Here is a 15,347-nt window from a genome sequence, read left to right as displayed (position 1 = left end):
ACAAAGGCTAAACACACCTTAAAAGTTCTCGTAATTTCACACATGCGCTGTTATGGCTTTCCTCAAGGATGGGAATTCGTACAAAACATTCCACTTATCGATAAAACTGTTTCAGTGCTGTCCAGTCATATCTTTTTTATGAGAGAATATGCAATGATTTCGAATTCATTTTGACTTATTAAGATGGTGGTAGGATAGGATAGGTCCTAAAAGATACCCACTAACATACCAATTTTGTTTAGGTTTCGATGCTTTCTCTTTTCGGTGTTCCATATAAATGCCTAATAAAAATTAATGAGCTACCCAACAATACGTGTAAGGGGTAATTGTGGTGTAACCTTCATAATAGGTCAGATGACATTGATATTTCATATAGGTACAACCGCTAAAAACCGTTGCATAACTAGTATTTGTCTTGTTTGAAATAAGTAGTGATCTTATCGCATAGTTTAAAATTACAGCCTTCCTTCAAAAGTGATGATCACAACCTCTGCCCAAAGGAGATTGCGGTTTTCGTGGAGAGGAATTCAAGACAGCTCTATTGAAAGCTTCCAGAAAACGATATCGTTTCTTAGTACTATTCAAAAAAACGAGTGCGAGGTTTTCATTAAGTTTCCAAACGCGAAAAAACATTTGAAACCACGAGGCCTCAGGCTGAGTGGTTTATTTGTTTTGAAGAGTTTGGAAACCCGATGAAACCCGAAGTACGAGTTTTTGAAATTACTTCTTCAAAGAAACAATACAAATTTATGCAGTGTTGTATCTTTTCCATTTTTCTTTAAAATGCCTCGTAAGTGTGATTTGTTGTATTCAGTCGGAATTCACTGTATTTGTGAGCTTTTGTTTTTAATTCTCCAAAAGTTTCGCGTTGCACCAAATTTGTATTCCAAAGGCTTTGTGAACTTGAAGTGATTTACATATTGTTTTTGCCATGGCCGAAGGAGGGTTTTGCTACCCAAAAACAATCAATGAAGAAGAACCTTGCGCAGAGAGAGCAGTAACGATATCTACCAGATATAAAAATAAGTAGGCAGTAGGCCTTTTTAAGGATTGTCAACGAGTGCGAAGTGTCAAGTTTCAAATAGTCGAGGTTGATGGGGCTTTTTTAAAGCGTATGAAGCTGTTTCAGTTACATGAATATGCAGATTAAAAACAATTTCATCACTAGTGATGAAAACGTGATGAAACACTAGTTAGTTTCAAATGGTGTTTCATTGAGTTTCAAAATCATCCACCTGACCCAAATGGGGCGCTCGGGTTGGCTCATAGCGTCATGAATTATTAATGAGTTTGAGAAGCCATATCAAAAACGAGTGCGAGTGTTTGACTGGGGTTTCCAGACATCGAGAAACAATAAAAGCACTCGGCCTACGGCCTCCTGCTTTCGACTGTTTCACGGTATCTGGAAACCCCGGTCAAACACTCGCACTCGTTTTTAATATGTTACTTCTTATCCCTTCAATTCACTTCGAACATTCAGCAAAAAAAAAACATTTACTGCATCATAATATCCTGTCCTCAAGCTCATTTCTTTTTCCGCGAGTTGACGATGATGAGTGCTAGTGCTTTCACTCTTATACCACAAATTTGCATAAAGGGATGAATTAATTAGTGCTGCACTGTACTCATTTTCGATTTATTGCACTGCGTTTGGAGATCAATGTTTTTTTATGGTTCACTTGATTTTTTTTTAATAAGCAGACAATACAAATTTTGAGCAAGGAAACTTATCACGAAAAACTTTTTCAAGAAAACTAGGATGGGTCAACGGAATCCGAAATTCTCTCCACCAAGTTTTCTTTGATAATTTTTTTTTAAAACCTTTTTTTCGATGTTAAATATACCGAGCTAGGATTCCAAGGGTGCATGTGAACTATCAATCCCGTTCTCCTACCTTCCTTTACATTTGCATCGGAAAATTTGTACCCCGTGGCTGTTTTTATTGGGCGATAGCACATCGTTGCTCTGATCTGAGATATTCTCACCAATGCGAGATGGATTTCATGCGTTCCTTACACAAGTAAGACAGGTTCCTTATTTACAGCCATCTTAGGAGGATATTGTTACTGAAAATGTCTGATAGTATTTTCTTAATCTGATCGATTAATAATTGAATTTCATTTCTTTTTTGGGAACGTACGAAATAACTCTATGAAAATTTAAAGAACATTTTTTAACTTAAAACCTAAAATCAAAAATTTCACGATCGAATCGCTAACTCTGTGTAAAAAGCATCGCTGGGGACTCTCCTTGCCACTTTAAGCATGTTTTTTTTTTTTCCCAATCCGAGAGACTGTCTTTGCATATTGCCTTTCCTTCTTTAAAGCTATCAGCTCCACGAGGCTAATTTCGCCGGTTGTGGTATATACTAGGGTTGCGAATGCTTAGTGCTCAGTGTCGAGAACTATCCTTGAGCACTGGCTCTCCTTTTCATTCTCGTGCATTCTAATGATCTGTTTTGGCTCTATGTTAATTCTTTCAGGACTAGGCATTTGGGTGGCATGCCCAGACATCAGGGAATGCCGATCGTTGCTGTTTGTAGAATTCACGTGCGTGAAGGTTCAATCTAGCACCTTGTGCTTCGTCAGCTCCTCTTTACAGCTGTTCAACACTGATGTCTTGAAATAAGGGATTGACTTCAACATCGCCGCATACCATACTCAAGAGTTTAGCTGCCAGGTCTCTTGGATCATTATTTCTTTGTATGAAAAATCCTTCTCGTTTACAAATCATGGCGTAGTCTAGCGTAAAAAAATCTCACAACATACACTGGGGGGGGGGGAATATTTATTTAAGCTGCAGCCCAACTATTTGCTGTGACTATTTGCCAGCATATGGAAAAGTTACTCCTATGTTCCATGAAAACTGTTAGTCCGCCCGTTGATAAACTGGGCACTGTAAGTACATGTCGCGGAAGACAGTAGCATTCTGCGGGGTGCCTGATCTCTGATGGTACCCTAATCTTCGCAGTTCTCTCTTTAAGTTCTTCTGCTTTTTTCGTGATTGAAAGCTGCAAGACTCGTAGCTGGTGTGTTTGCGATGTGGTTTCCTGAACAAGGGGCGTTGTCACTTTGACGGATGAAGCGTTCTCTACACTTGCTTCCCGGCCTGAATTTCCATGGCACAGGCCTCCAAGGCGGACTTAGATCGCAACCTGTTTCCACCCTTGTCTTTCTATATTGTCGGCCAGAGAACCGGGACGCGGACAGTTGACGTGACGTTGAAGATCGCATTTGAACTCAAGTCAATTTATTTCAACAGAACTAGTTTGCCTTGATTTCGTAACAACGTCAACATCCAGTCTCACGCAATGCAGTAACTCGTATTTTCTTTTGCCAAGAAAAAGAAGAAAGGACTAGGAACATGGGCTGCGAAAAAGAAAAACAAAAAAGGGACCCTCAACTAATTAACCTCGAGTTGTATTGTCATGGAATCTTGTGAAGAGATACGGAGATCCCACGGGCGTTCAATCGGAAGAAGGACTCATCTGTGATCTACACGTAAGTTTACTTTTGCTGGCTCTTGTCAACGTTTGATTAAAAAATCTGAACGACCGCTTAACCGCTCGCTCTTTGTCTCTCGTCTTTTAAATTCAAACGGCACGTTGAATACGAGATGTTGCATTCTCCACTTTTACTATGTAAGTTTACCGAATTTGTTTTCACACTCAATATTTTCGTAATCAAAACGACCGGATGTGTATACTACTTCCAACCGCCAAAGCAGCAAAAATGAAAATCTAGCGCTAAACATTTTATAAAGAGGAGAATAAATACTTTCGCAATTGACTGTGTGCGTTTTGTGCTGACTTTATTAAAGACTCGTCATGTCGCTAGTGTGTTTGAGATAAGATATGCTTAAAAATGGGGTGTTGTCACTTTAACTGACACAGTGTACTTCCGAATTGGTTCCCGACTTAGGTTTCCATGGCACAAGCCTCCAAGGCGGACCGGGAGCACAAGGATGTCCTAATTTAGGGGATTACACTTATGTAGATCCTGGATGTCGTGTAGTGTTCCTTGGAAGTAAATCACCGAAGTGAAAGTGGCATAGCTTCGGTAAAGCGAGCAAAAGGACTTAGAATTGGGCTTGGGATATGACGGTTTTGTGTTGCTTTTCCGTCTCATGTGCAGCCATTGGAATTCAGTTTTCCACCGTTACTTGCAGTTTTTCTTCCATGGTGGAATTGATGATTTCTTCAGTTTTCTCTCGTTTCCCCAGCTTGCCTTCACAGGACTCTTTCCGCGGTGGCTTTAAGTTTCTTGGTAAAGCAGCTTTTTCGTGTAATGATAAAACTTCTTCAGTTTGTTTGTGTTTTTAATAGGTGTCGACCTCGTCTTCAAGAAAGTTCACATCTTCGTCGATTTCTTGAATCAATTTGTTATTGGCTTCTTATTTCTTTTGTAGAGTAACGACGTAAAGTGCAAGCTTATTCACAGCAGTTCTAAGGCTCTTAAGCGATTTTTGAGCTTCGTCGATTGATTCAAGCTCTTTTAGGCGTGTTAATATTTTACTAGGTGGTGGGCTAACGGTTTCATCCTCATTCTTGCTCACCATGTCGAAGCTTGAAGTGTCGTTGCCGTCGTACACTTCCAACAAGCTTTTTTTTTTTTGCGTCTTTTCATCTGGGGATGCACTATCTTTACGGGAACACTTTGTCTCTTCGCTTTTCTGTTGACTGACTTGCCCATATATTAAAATTCCATGATTTTCAATAATTTTTGGAGGAGCGTGTTTCGTTGATCAAAAGTCAATAATATTTTAGTTTATTAATCCATTTATTAACATTTAATTAGTAGTTAACCACGTGATTTACAGCCCATTGCGTAATCGCTTAAGGCTGACCTTTGAGTTAATGTGACATTTTGCCGTGACACGCGCTCGATAGCGATCAGTCCCTTTTCTACCTCGCTACCTGAAGTGTCCTGCGAGAATTTTGCTAACCTGTTTCTTGGTACTGGAGTTTTGATTGGATGGCGCCACAGAAGTGAGTAGTGTGTTTGTAATCAGTTGGCATTTTAGTATCAACATTCCGTTTCCCAGCATGAAATTGTCAGGAATCGCTTGCTGTTAGATCGCTCAGAAATTATGTATTATTTTTTGTAGATCGAATAAAAACCAATTAAAAGGATTATACGATTCCGTGTCCAATCAATTACTCGCGGGCCATTTTCCTCCACGATCCAGAGTGTCAACATTTACGTCTACATCCCTTAGTTGCTAGCTTCAATCTTCCAATCTCGCATAAATGCACTGAAGTTTTTTTTATTTGTCTCATAGTGGCTGGTGCCTTTGTGATATTTCTTCAATCATGGCCTATGTTTCATCTTCCGGCGTAACTAATGAACTCGTCTTTAAAATGGAGGACGATTAAACGAGAAAGAAAACACCTTTCCCTTCGGGAAGCAAAAATAGTTCTCTAGTTCTCTATTGGCCATTCCCTTCCCCACCCTCCCCCCTCCTTTCCCCCTTTCACACCCTCATGCTCCGAAGAACATTAGGCTATATCTCGATTATTAATGATTAAACTTATTTTATGAAGATAAATAGTCACTAAGAGTATAAACTATATTCCTTTTGTAAGTAAGACAAAACAGAAGCTTAGCTGACGGGTCTATTAAGACTGATGTATCAAACAATACAAATTATTTACGACTTCGGCGACAAAGTCTAACTATTGCAAAGCTTTTATTGTTACAACTATCCATGAAACTATCTATTTATCTTTTCTTGTGTTTTTTTTCCAAAAGTCAGTGGGATTAAAACTAGGAAGAATACTCTGTACTTTTTGACTTACAGATATTGTAATTCCGTATTGTTTTTGAATATGTCTTTTGGTAAGTCCTCCAACTTGTTGTTGTCCAATAACCTGTCAACACAGGAGGAGAGTTAGTAAGTGTAACAAGTATTCAGCTACTCTATCATTCTTAACGCATTGTCATTATCACCAATACTATTATGAAGCTAGAAATATCTTTAGTAACAACCAATTAGAATATTTCTAAATCTCGCTCTTCGTTCGTGGAAGTCTACTAAAAGTTTAATCCATAATTTCTTCAATTACGTCCTTTTTATGAGGCATCACCAAAATTTCTTTGATTCCCTCTCTACCACTTACGACGAATTAGTTCTAGGACTCTTCAGGAAAAGGGTAATTATCCATGGTCACAGCAGAATAAAAGAACCACAGATAGTGTTCCATTTCGATACTTTAGAGCCCCAGAAATCTTTGAAGAGAGTTCTCTGAGCTCTTAAGCCGAAAACTTTCGCTTGAATATCATTCTGTCCCTAAAACTGGTGAACAACAACAGTAGCTGCAGCTTAAATTGACTCCAGCATGAGAACCATGCGCAAACACAGAACTTTCTTTTGCAGAGGATCTTACTGAAGGGTTTGGGGATGTATGAAACAGGTCAGGAAGAACTTAAGGAACATTTGTGGACTTAACCGATTGCTTCCTTGTCGTTTTACAGCGGTTTCCGTCTTTTCCCTATCGAGGGTCTCAGACAGTCTGGGTTTCATCAAAACCTGGTTCATCATCCACTGACATCTCGCCAGCGTAGAGCGGTGAATTCTTGTATATAGTTGTTTTTGTTTTTGTTTTTTTTCATGTCGGTGCACATAGAATGTTCTCAGACTCTTTTTCCTTCGCTGAGGTTGCATTTTATCGATCTTTTCTTGCCTTAGTAAAATCCTACCAAATCGAACGTTGATCGCATTTCAATAACCAGAAAGCCGGAGAAGAGTACGTCATTAAGTTTTAAGGATGCCAAACAAAGGCTAAATACACTTTTAAAATTTTCGTAATTTTATACGTGCGTTGTTATGGTTTTTCTCAGGGATGGAAACTCGTATAAAACATTCCGTTGATCGATAAAACTTTTTCAGTGCTGTCCAGTCATACCTTTTCACGATAGAATATGCAATGATTTAAATCAATTTTGACTTATTAAGATGGTGATAGAATAGGATAAGTCCTAAAACATACCCGCTAACAAACTATTTTTTTTTAGGTTTCGACGGATGCTTTCTTTTCGGTGTTCCATATAAATGCGTGAAAAAAAGTTAATGCGCTACCCAACAATACATGTTGGGGGTAATTGTGGTGTAACCTTCATAACAGGCCAGATGATATTGATATTTCATATCGGTACAATCGCGGAAAACCGTTGCATAACTAGTATTTGTCTTGTTTGAAATAAGTTGTGATCCTATCGCATAATTCAAAATTGCCGCATTCCTTCAAAAGTGATGATCACAACCTCTGCCAAAAGGAGATTACGGTTTTTCTGGAGAGGAATGCAAGACAGCTCCATTGAGAGCTTCGAGAAAACAATATCGTTTATTGGTACTTTTTAAAGAACGAGTGCGAGGGTTTCGTCAGGTTTCCAAACACAAGAAAACATTACGAGGCCTGAAGCCTTGTGGTTCTATTGTTTTCAAGCGTTTGGAAACCTTATGAAATCCGAAGTACGAGTTTTTGGAAATGACTTCTCCAAACAAACTATACAAAATTATTCAGTTTTGTATTTCGCCCATTTTTCTTTAAATTGCCTTGTAAGTGGGATTTGTTGTATTCAGTCGGCATTCATTGTATTTGTGAGCTTTCGTTGTTAATTATCTAATAGTTTTGCGCTGCGCCAAATTTGTATTTTAAAAGCGTTGTGAACTTGAAGTGATTTACATATTCTCTTTGCCATGGCCAAAGGAAGGTTTCGCTTCCCGAAACGATCGAGGAAAAAGAACTTTGCGTAGAGAGAGAAATACCGAAGTCTACCAGATATCAGAATAAGTGGGCAGTAGGCATTTTCTTAGGATTGGCAACGAGTGAAAAGTGTCAAGTTTCAAATAGTCAAGGTTGATGAAGTTTTAAAGAGTATGAAGCTGTTTGAGTAATCTATGAATATGGAGATTATGAACAATTTTATCGCTAGTAATGAAAACGTGATGAAACACCAATTATTTTCAACTAAATTGGAAAGAATACAACGTCATGCATTAGAGTTCATTCTAAAATCTGATGATGACTTTGAAGTTCGTATCTGTAAACTTAAATTACTGTCTCTAGAGCATAGACTATTTCTTTTTGATGTACTCTTTTTAATTTTTTTTAAAGCTTTGAGCGGATACATTAATTTAGACATGTCTACATGTGTCCAATCTTAATCTGATACTGATAGGTACCCCCTGATGTAAAGATAGCCTTACTTTAAAGAAGAACTATACTCAATCGTATTGTGGACATGTGGAACTCGCTTCCATTTCAAGCCAGATCAGCATCTAGCATTCCAAGTTTTGAGCGTGGTGTGATAAATTTCTTATGGAACAACTGAGTAGGCCATTTAATTGTAAATTGTACTTTTATATCTTCTTTGTCCTTGCATAATTATTATGAATATCTTTTCATTAGCTGGGTGGTCTGAGCATTGGGTCTTTGAATATTTTACGGACTATCCCTATGGCATTTCTTTTTTCTTTCTTTTGTTTACTATGTTGCCATTTAACTCTTAAATAAATAAATAAATAAATAAATAAACTGGTGTTTCATTCAGTTTCAAAGTTATCCACCTAACCCGAATGGGGCGCTCTTGTTGGGTTATAACATCATGAATTATTAATAAGTTTGAGAATTTTACTTCTTGCACGTTCAATTCACCTCGAACATTCAATAAAAAAAAGAATCGACTTACTACATGACTCTCTCCTAAAGCTCTTTTTTTTTCCGCGAGTTGAGGATTACGAGTGCTAAGAGTTAGTACTTTGACTTTTATAGCAAGAATTTGCAAAAATGGATGAAGTAATGAGTACTGCACTATATCATTTTCGATTTATTACACTGCGTTTGGAGATCAATGCATTTCTGTGGTTCGCTTGATTTCTTTATAATAAGCAGACAATACAAATTTTGAGCAAGGAAACTTATCACGGAAAAACTTATTCAAGAAAATAGGATGGGTCTACGGAATCTAAAATCCTCTCCAGCAAGTTTTCTGTGATAAATTTCCTTTAAACCCTTTTTTTTAAAGTTAAATATAGCGAGTTAGAAGTCCAAGAGTGCATTTGAACTATCAATCCCCTTCACTTGCCTTCATTACATTTGCATTGGAAAATTTCGACCTCGTGGCTGTTTTTATTCGGCGCGCGATAGTACATCGTTGCTCTGATCTGAGATATTCTCACCAGTGCGAGAAGGATTTGACGCGTTCCTTACACAAGTAAGACAGGTTCCTTACTTACAGCCATCTCAACAGGATATTGTTACTCAAAATGTCAGATGGTGTTTTCTTCAAGTAATTGATTAATAATTCAATTTCATTTCATTTGTGTTCAAGTTTGTCTTCTGATCAGGCTTTATGAAGCATACTTTGTATGTATTATGGTTAGTGATATATGATCTGTCATCTCGACCTCTCGCGCGGTGGACGGGTTAGGACGCAGGAAAGTTATGGCGCATTATTCTTTTTCTTTGTGAAGAAGTTGTCCATGACAAAATGAAGAGAATTGCTGGGTGTTCATTTGCAATTGCAAAGTCTCTGTAAGAGTATATCGAGTGCTTTGTATCGAGATTTCAAGAGATCTTGGTCCCTTAATCACAGCTTCATCGGGCAAATTAAAGTTTTGGCCAGCAAATCACTATAATTAGTATGTTTCAGCGGTTATGTTCATTGATTCAAACAAGGATTTTTTTTACCTACTTTTGTGGAAAGTTACTACCGACTTTTTCCCTGTTATGCAAATCTTTGTCTACACTCTTCACTAAAGTCTTTTACAGTACGTCTGTATTTTGTAAGTTTGCGGTTCATCCTTTAAGATTTTGTTTCATTGCAAACGGTATATTATAAGGTTTGAATGACCAAACCTGATAAAACTATCTTATTGTTGTAGCTTCTAGGATATTTCGTGTCGATAAAACTGCTTAAAAGCGTTGCATAACGAGTACTTTTCTTGTTTGAAATAAGCTGTGGTATTATTGCATAATTTAATTGTGCAGCCCTCCTTCAAAAGTGATGAGAACAACTTCTGCCAATAGGGCACTACGGTTTTTCTGGAGAGGAATGCAAGACAGCTCTATTGAGAGCTTCGAGAAAAGGATATCGTTTCTTAGTACTACTTGAAAACCGAAAGCGAGGGTTTCACCAGGTTTCCAAACGCGAGAAAGCATTTGAAACCACGAGGCCGCAGTCTGAGTGGTTTTATTGCTTTCAAGCGTTTGGGAACCTGACGAAACCCGAACCATGAGTTTTTGAAATGACTTCGCCAAAGAAACAATATAAAATTATGCAAGGTTGTATCTTTCCCATTTTTCTTTAAAATGCCTTTTATGTGTGATTAGTTGTATTCAGCCGGCATTCATTGTATTAGTGAGGTTTTGTTTTTAATTATCCAATAGTTTAGCGTTGCACCAAATTTGTATTTCAAAAGCGTTGTGAACTTGAAGTAATTTAGACATTGTTTTTGCCATGGCCGAAGGAAGGTTTCGCTTCCCGAAAACAATCGAGGAAGAAGAACTTTGCGCAGAGAGAACAGTACCCAATTCAACCAGATATAAAAATAAGTGGGCAGTGGGCAGTGGGCAGTGGGCATTTTTAAGGATTGGCAACGAGTGCAAAGTGTCAAGTTTCCAATAGTCGAAAGGATGGTGGGGTTTTTAAAGAGTATGAAGCTGTTTGAGTTATCTACGAATATGCAGATTAAGAACAATTTTATCACTTATGACGAAAACGTGATGTAACACTAGTTATTTTCAACTGGTGTTTCCTTGAGTTTCAAAGTCATCCACCTGACCCGAATGGGGTGCTCTGGTTGGTTTATAACGTCATGAATTATTAATGACCTTGAGAAGTTCACTTCTTGTCCTTTCAATTCACTTCGAACATTCAGTAAAAGAGAAACCGATTTTCTGCATGAATATATCCTCTCCTAAAGCTCTTTTTTTTTTTTTTTTTTTTTTCCGCGAGTTGAGGATTATGAGTACTAAGAGCTAGTGCATTGACATTCATACCACAAATTTGCATAAGGGGATAAATTAATTAGTACTGCACTCTACTCATTTTCGATTTATTGCACTGCGTTTGGAGATCAATGCATTTCTATGGTTCGCTTGATTTTTTCTTTTTAATAAGCTCTATTCTGAGATATTCTCACCAGTGCGAGATGGATTTGACGCTTTCCTTACACAAGTAAAACAGGTTCCTTATATACAGCCATATCAGCAGGATATTGTTACTGAAAATGCCTGCTGGTATTTTCTTCAAGTGATTGATTAATAATTCAATTTCATTTCATTTGTGGGAACGTACTAAATAGCTCTATGAAAATTTAAAGAACACTTCTGGACGTAAGAGCAACTCTCTGTAAAGACCGAGTGAGATTAAAAAAATGTGGCACAAGGTCGGAAAAATGGACCCCTCGATATTTCCTCCAGAGATACCCTATAGTATGCTAAGAATCGCGATATCAGTCTTAGGTTCTAGAGTTTTAACATTTTTGAGAAAATTACGAAAAACCGTCGACCATCCGGGAAGCCGAAAAATCAGAAAAATGAGATCAAATTTCATGATCAGATATCGAACTCGCGCGAAGGCGCATAGCAAATTATGGTTTTCCTTAATTTATGATTTTATTAAGGAGGTATTGCTAAGCTGCTTTCATAATATTTTAGACTTACAATAGTAATTCCGAATTCCTGGAGAGCAAGCGAAGAGAACCGAAATTTCTAGACTCTGACAATCAAAAATTCCATACCGTTTTCAAACATCTTATAACATACTCGGTATTTGTAGAATTCTTTCAAAATTAAATTCTAGCGAGTACAAGAGCTGTTTTTGAACGTGATATCATTTTTTTCTTCGCAAAAGTTATATCTGAGGCGAGCAGCCCCATGCAAGTTCAACCAATTTTACCTTTCGAAGAGATTTTGTTTCACCGGGAAATATAAACAATTCGAGTAGCCTTAGCTCGCTTTCTGAGCAAACCATTGGAAAACCCAGCCATTTCCCATTAAAACTGGCCAGTAAATCTGAGATAATACTTCGATGACAGCTTACCTTCCAAATGGGTGTTTGAAGGCAAATAATTTTGACGTTCTCAGTTAATTTTTCCATTGCTTTGTTGCCACGCTTCACTGATAATTTAGAGTCATATCTTAATATCAAGCTTGTACGCCAGTTCTAGGCCAGCTTGTGCAACACTTTTCCGGAAAATCAATCCAGAAGTTACAATATCTACCTCTCAGTGAGCAAACTCTTGATATTCGTTTTGTTTCTTGTATAATAGAAAAGATTCATAAGCGCAAGACGTAAATGTCGGTCTATTGAGCCTATCTAACGCAACCTTTCCTTCGTCACTTCCAGACCAGGGTGATTAATTTTTTTTCTGAAGGGGAGGGGGAAAGAAGGTTTCCGATGCAATGTTGCACGCAATGTATTTTAACGGCTCATTATATGGCCACTGCAACAATTTAATTGAGATTTTTCCATCATTATATAAAGACGTACAAGATTTTTTCATTTCTTTTCCGAATATTTAAACAGTAATTCACTCAACTGCTTTCGCTCAAAATACGTTTTTCTTTCCTGTTAAAGAGGGACAACTTCTCGTTTTTTTCCTTAGCGCACTCATCTAGTGCTCAGCTCAGTGGGTAGTAGAATATAGCTTAGAATTCGTAACCACACCCTATTCAGTCCCCATAGTCCCCTACCTCACCTTTGTGATAACTTTGAAGTGAAAGTGAGTGAAAACAAAATGTACTTGGGGTAAAGAATAGTCTCGCTTGCAGTCGTTTTTAGTCTCGTCACGCAACGCTCCTCCCCACAAACGGCCGTTTGTGGGGAGGAGCGTTGCGCGACGAGACTAAAAACGGCTGCGAGGGAGAATAGGTAAGGGACGGCCCATTCCATTTGTATTAAAGGGGTGTGGAGGGGGGGGGTTGGACTGGAAGATTTTGAAAACAAAAATAAATGAATTTCCTGCTGGGCGCAGACTTATAGAAATTCCCTGCAGCATCTTAGTGACATGGATTTTGAGAGGAAAGTCCATATGACGGTGCTCCCACGACTGACATATGCTTAGGTTAGCGTTTGGCGTGGTATTTGGGTCGTGATACTGAAGAACGTATCCCAATGATAACCCTCCTCTCATTCCCCAACCCACCCTTTTGCTAACTTTGGGCTTTACCTATCCGCTTTGCATCGAGATTTTTGACGGTACTTCTCAATTTTGTCTGCATAGGGTTCTTTACGTTTGATGGTTACATCAACAGCAATATCAAGCCCGGCGCAAATGTCTTTTAGTTTTGCAACCGATAACTTGGTCGTGTTGAGTTCCATGCTGAGGTTATTTCGCATATATTATAACTATCACACGATGGGATGTCCTGCCAAAAGTTTCCGAAAAGCTTCATTCGTCAATTCTTCGACAATTGCCTCCTGGGTGGCACATTCAATCTCCTTTTCAATATCATCATCGTGAAACAGAGACTTCTTTGCCGCAAGTCTAGAGAAGAACCCAGCGACCTGAGATGCAGTCAGAAACTCTTTACCACTGAATATCCGTTTCCCTTGCGAGTCCACGGCGACATCATAGAACGAACAACTAATGCCGGATTACTTTTTCGTCCTGATCAGTCACCTTGTTGAAATTTCTCAGTCAGGTAGTTCTTTTGCTTGTGCGTAAATCTTTATTTACGGGAAGTACTTGACTTGACCGCCCAGCCCTTTGGTGGCATGTCGTAAGAAGATGGCGGTTCTGCAACTGCGTCCACCTCGGGATTAGCTGGGCATTGCCCCTGAAGCCTTTGAGAATATCCAACAGCAGCTCTATCCAGTACAGTATATCGCTCAAGAGCTGGTTGGTGTTTGTCCACAGTCTAAATGCCGCTGCTTTGATGAATATCTCACAAATCTTTTGACACAACCCTCCTCAGGACAGCTGAAGGTCGCTGCGTTATTGTCTTCCTCTTCGATATGCATTGGTGTATCTTAATCTCGAACTGATGCTTTTATGCACCTCTCCTTGAAAGATATAAATGCGCTTGAGTAAGAGCGAGTATCTCCGGCAAGGGTCCGTAGGTCAGATGGGGATGGGCAATGCAGTTTGTCTGTAGGGACGAGTTTACCATCGCCGATACCATACGCCCTCCAAACTAGTAGCCCCTCTTCCTTGTACTCGACATTACTGAGCTGACTAATACCCTTTATATTTGAAGATAGCACCGTCGGGACTTGGAAAGTCTCACACAATGCTATGTTAACACCAGGAACTCCACCAGAAGAGATTATCGCGTCTCTCATCTGCTCAGGCGTCTCGATATCATTTCCAGCGTTGAGATAAATCCTCGTGTGTGACTTTATATTCACAGCCTTCCGATCACATGCCGACTTGCCCCTTTGTGGATCAGAAAAATCTAAACGCCTGATCTTGACACCTTCATGGCCAAAGGCTGCTGCACAGACGAGAGTGACTCCGCAGTGGTAGCAGCCGGCATTATCCTGCCGACAACAGACAGTCTTGAACGCACAAGACAAAGATTTAGGGCGAGAGACATAGAGAAGTATAGGGGTATCTGCCCAGCGCGGGCCACACTCACCTTAAAGTCGCTTTTAAGGTACCGTTTGCTTGCGCGTAGATTAATTTCCTGCTGTTTCGCCCATCCTATGCCTTGCCCTATGTAGAGTGCGTGACATGTTTTGTCGAGTTCATGAACCCAAAAGGGTGTCGGGTAAAAGAGAGAAAACGCATGTGCTCGAAGTTTTGGGAATAAATATAACCTTGTGTTTCATTATCTGGTTGATTTGAGTGTGTAACATTGGCGACCCTGCCAGGATTGGACCGAAGAGGCTTATCATCGACGAAGAACTGCCTTGGGTTGTGAAGGACAAAGTAATTGGCACGCTTGATTGATTCGTCGAGCGCGAGTTGGTTGTGGTCGATTGCTGTCGACGGCGGACTGATCTTGACGTAAAGTGTCGCATTTCTTTTGTGAACGGCTGATTGCACTATTGGTGAGTACGAAAGATTATTTCTTGGAAGTATGATGGACACCGAGAGTCTGCAGATCGAAATTCAGGCCGCGTTGTGTTCCTTGAGCGAGGAAAGGCTTAAAGAAGTTTGTAGTGGGCTGAACATTACTGTACCGCCTGAGAGCAAGGGAAGGTTGGTTTTGATCCGAGCTCTAAATAAATACCTCGAAACGGAAGAATTAGATAATGAGAAGCTCAAAGTGTTGTCGTCATCTCTAAGTATGCAGGGAAAATTTGTACCGGAACAGAAAACGGAACCGCCGAAAGCTTCTGAAAATAGTAAGGCGACCGTCAAAATAGAGCAAAATCCCGCGGTGTCAATTTCAA

This window comes from Stylophora pistillata, chromosome 2 (assembly GCF_964205215.1).
Source record: "Stylophora pistillata chromosome 2, jaStyPist1.2, whole genome shotgun sequence".
NCBI classification, from domain to species: Eukaryota; Metazoa; Cnidaria; class Anthozoa; order Scleractinia; family Pocilloporidae; genus Stylophora; species Stylophora pistillata.
The sequence above is the reverse complement of the archived record's forward strand: the minus strand, read 5'-3'. Positions refer to the sequence as shown.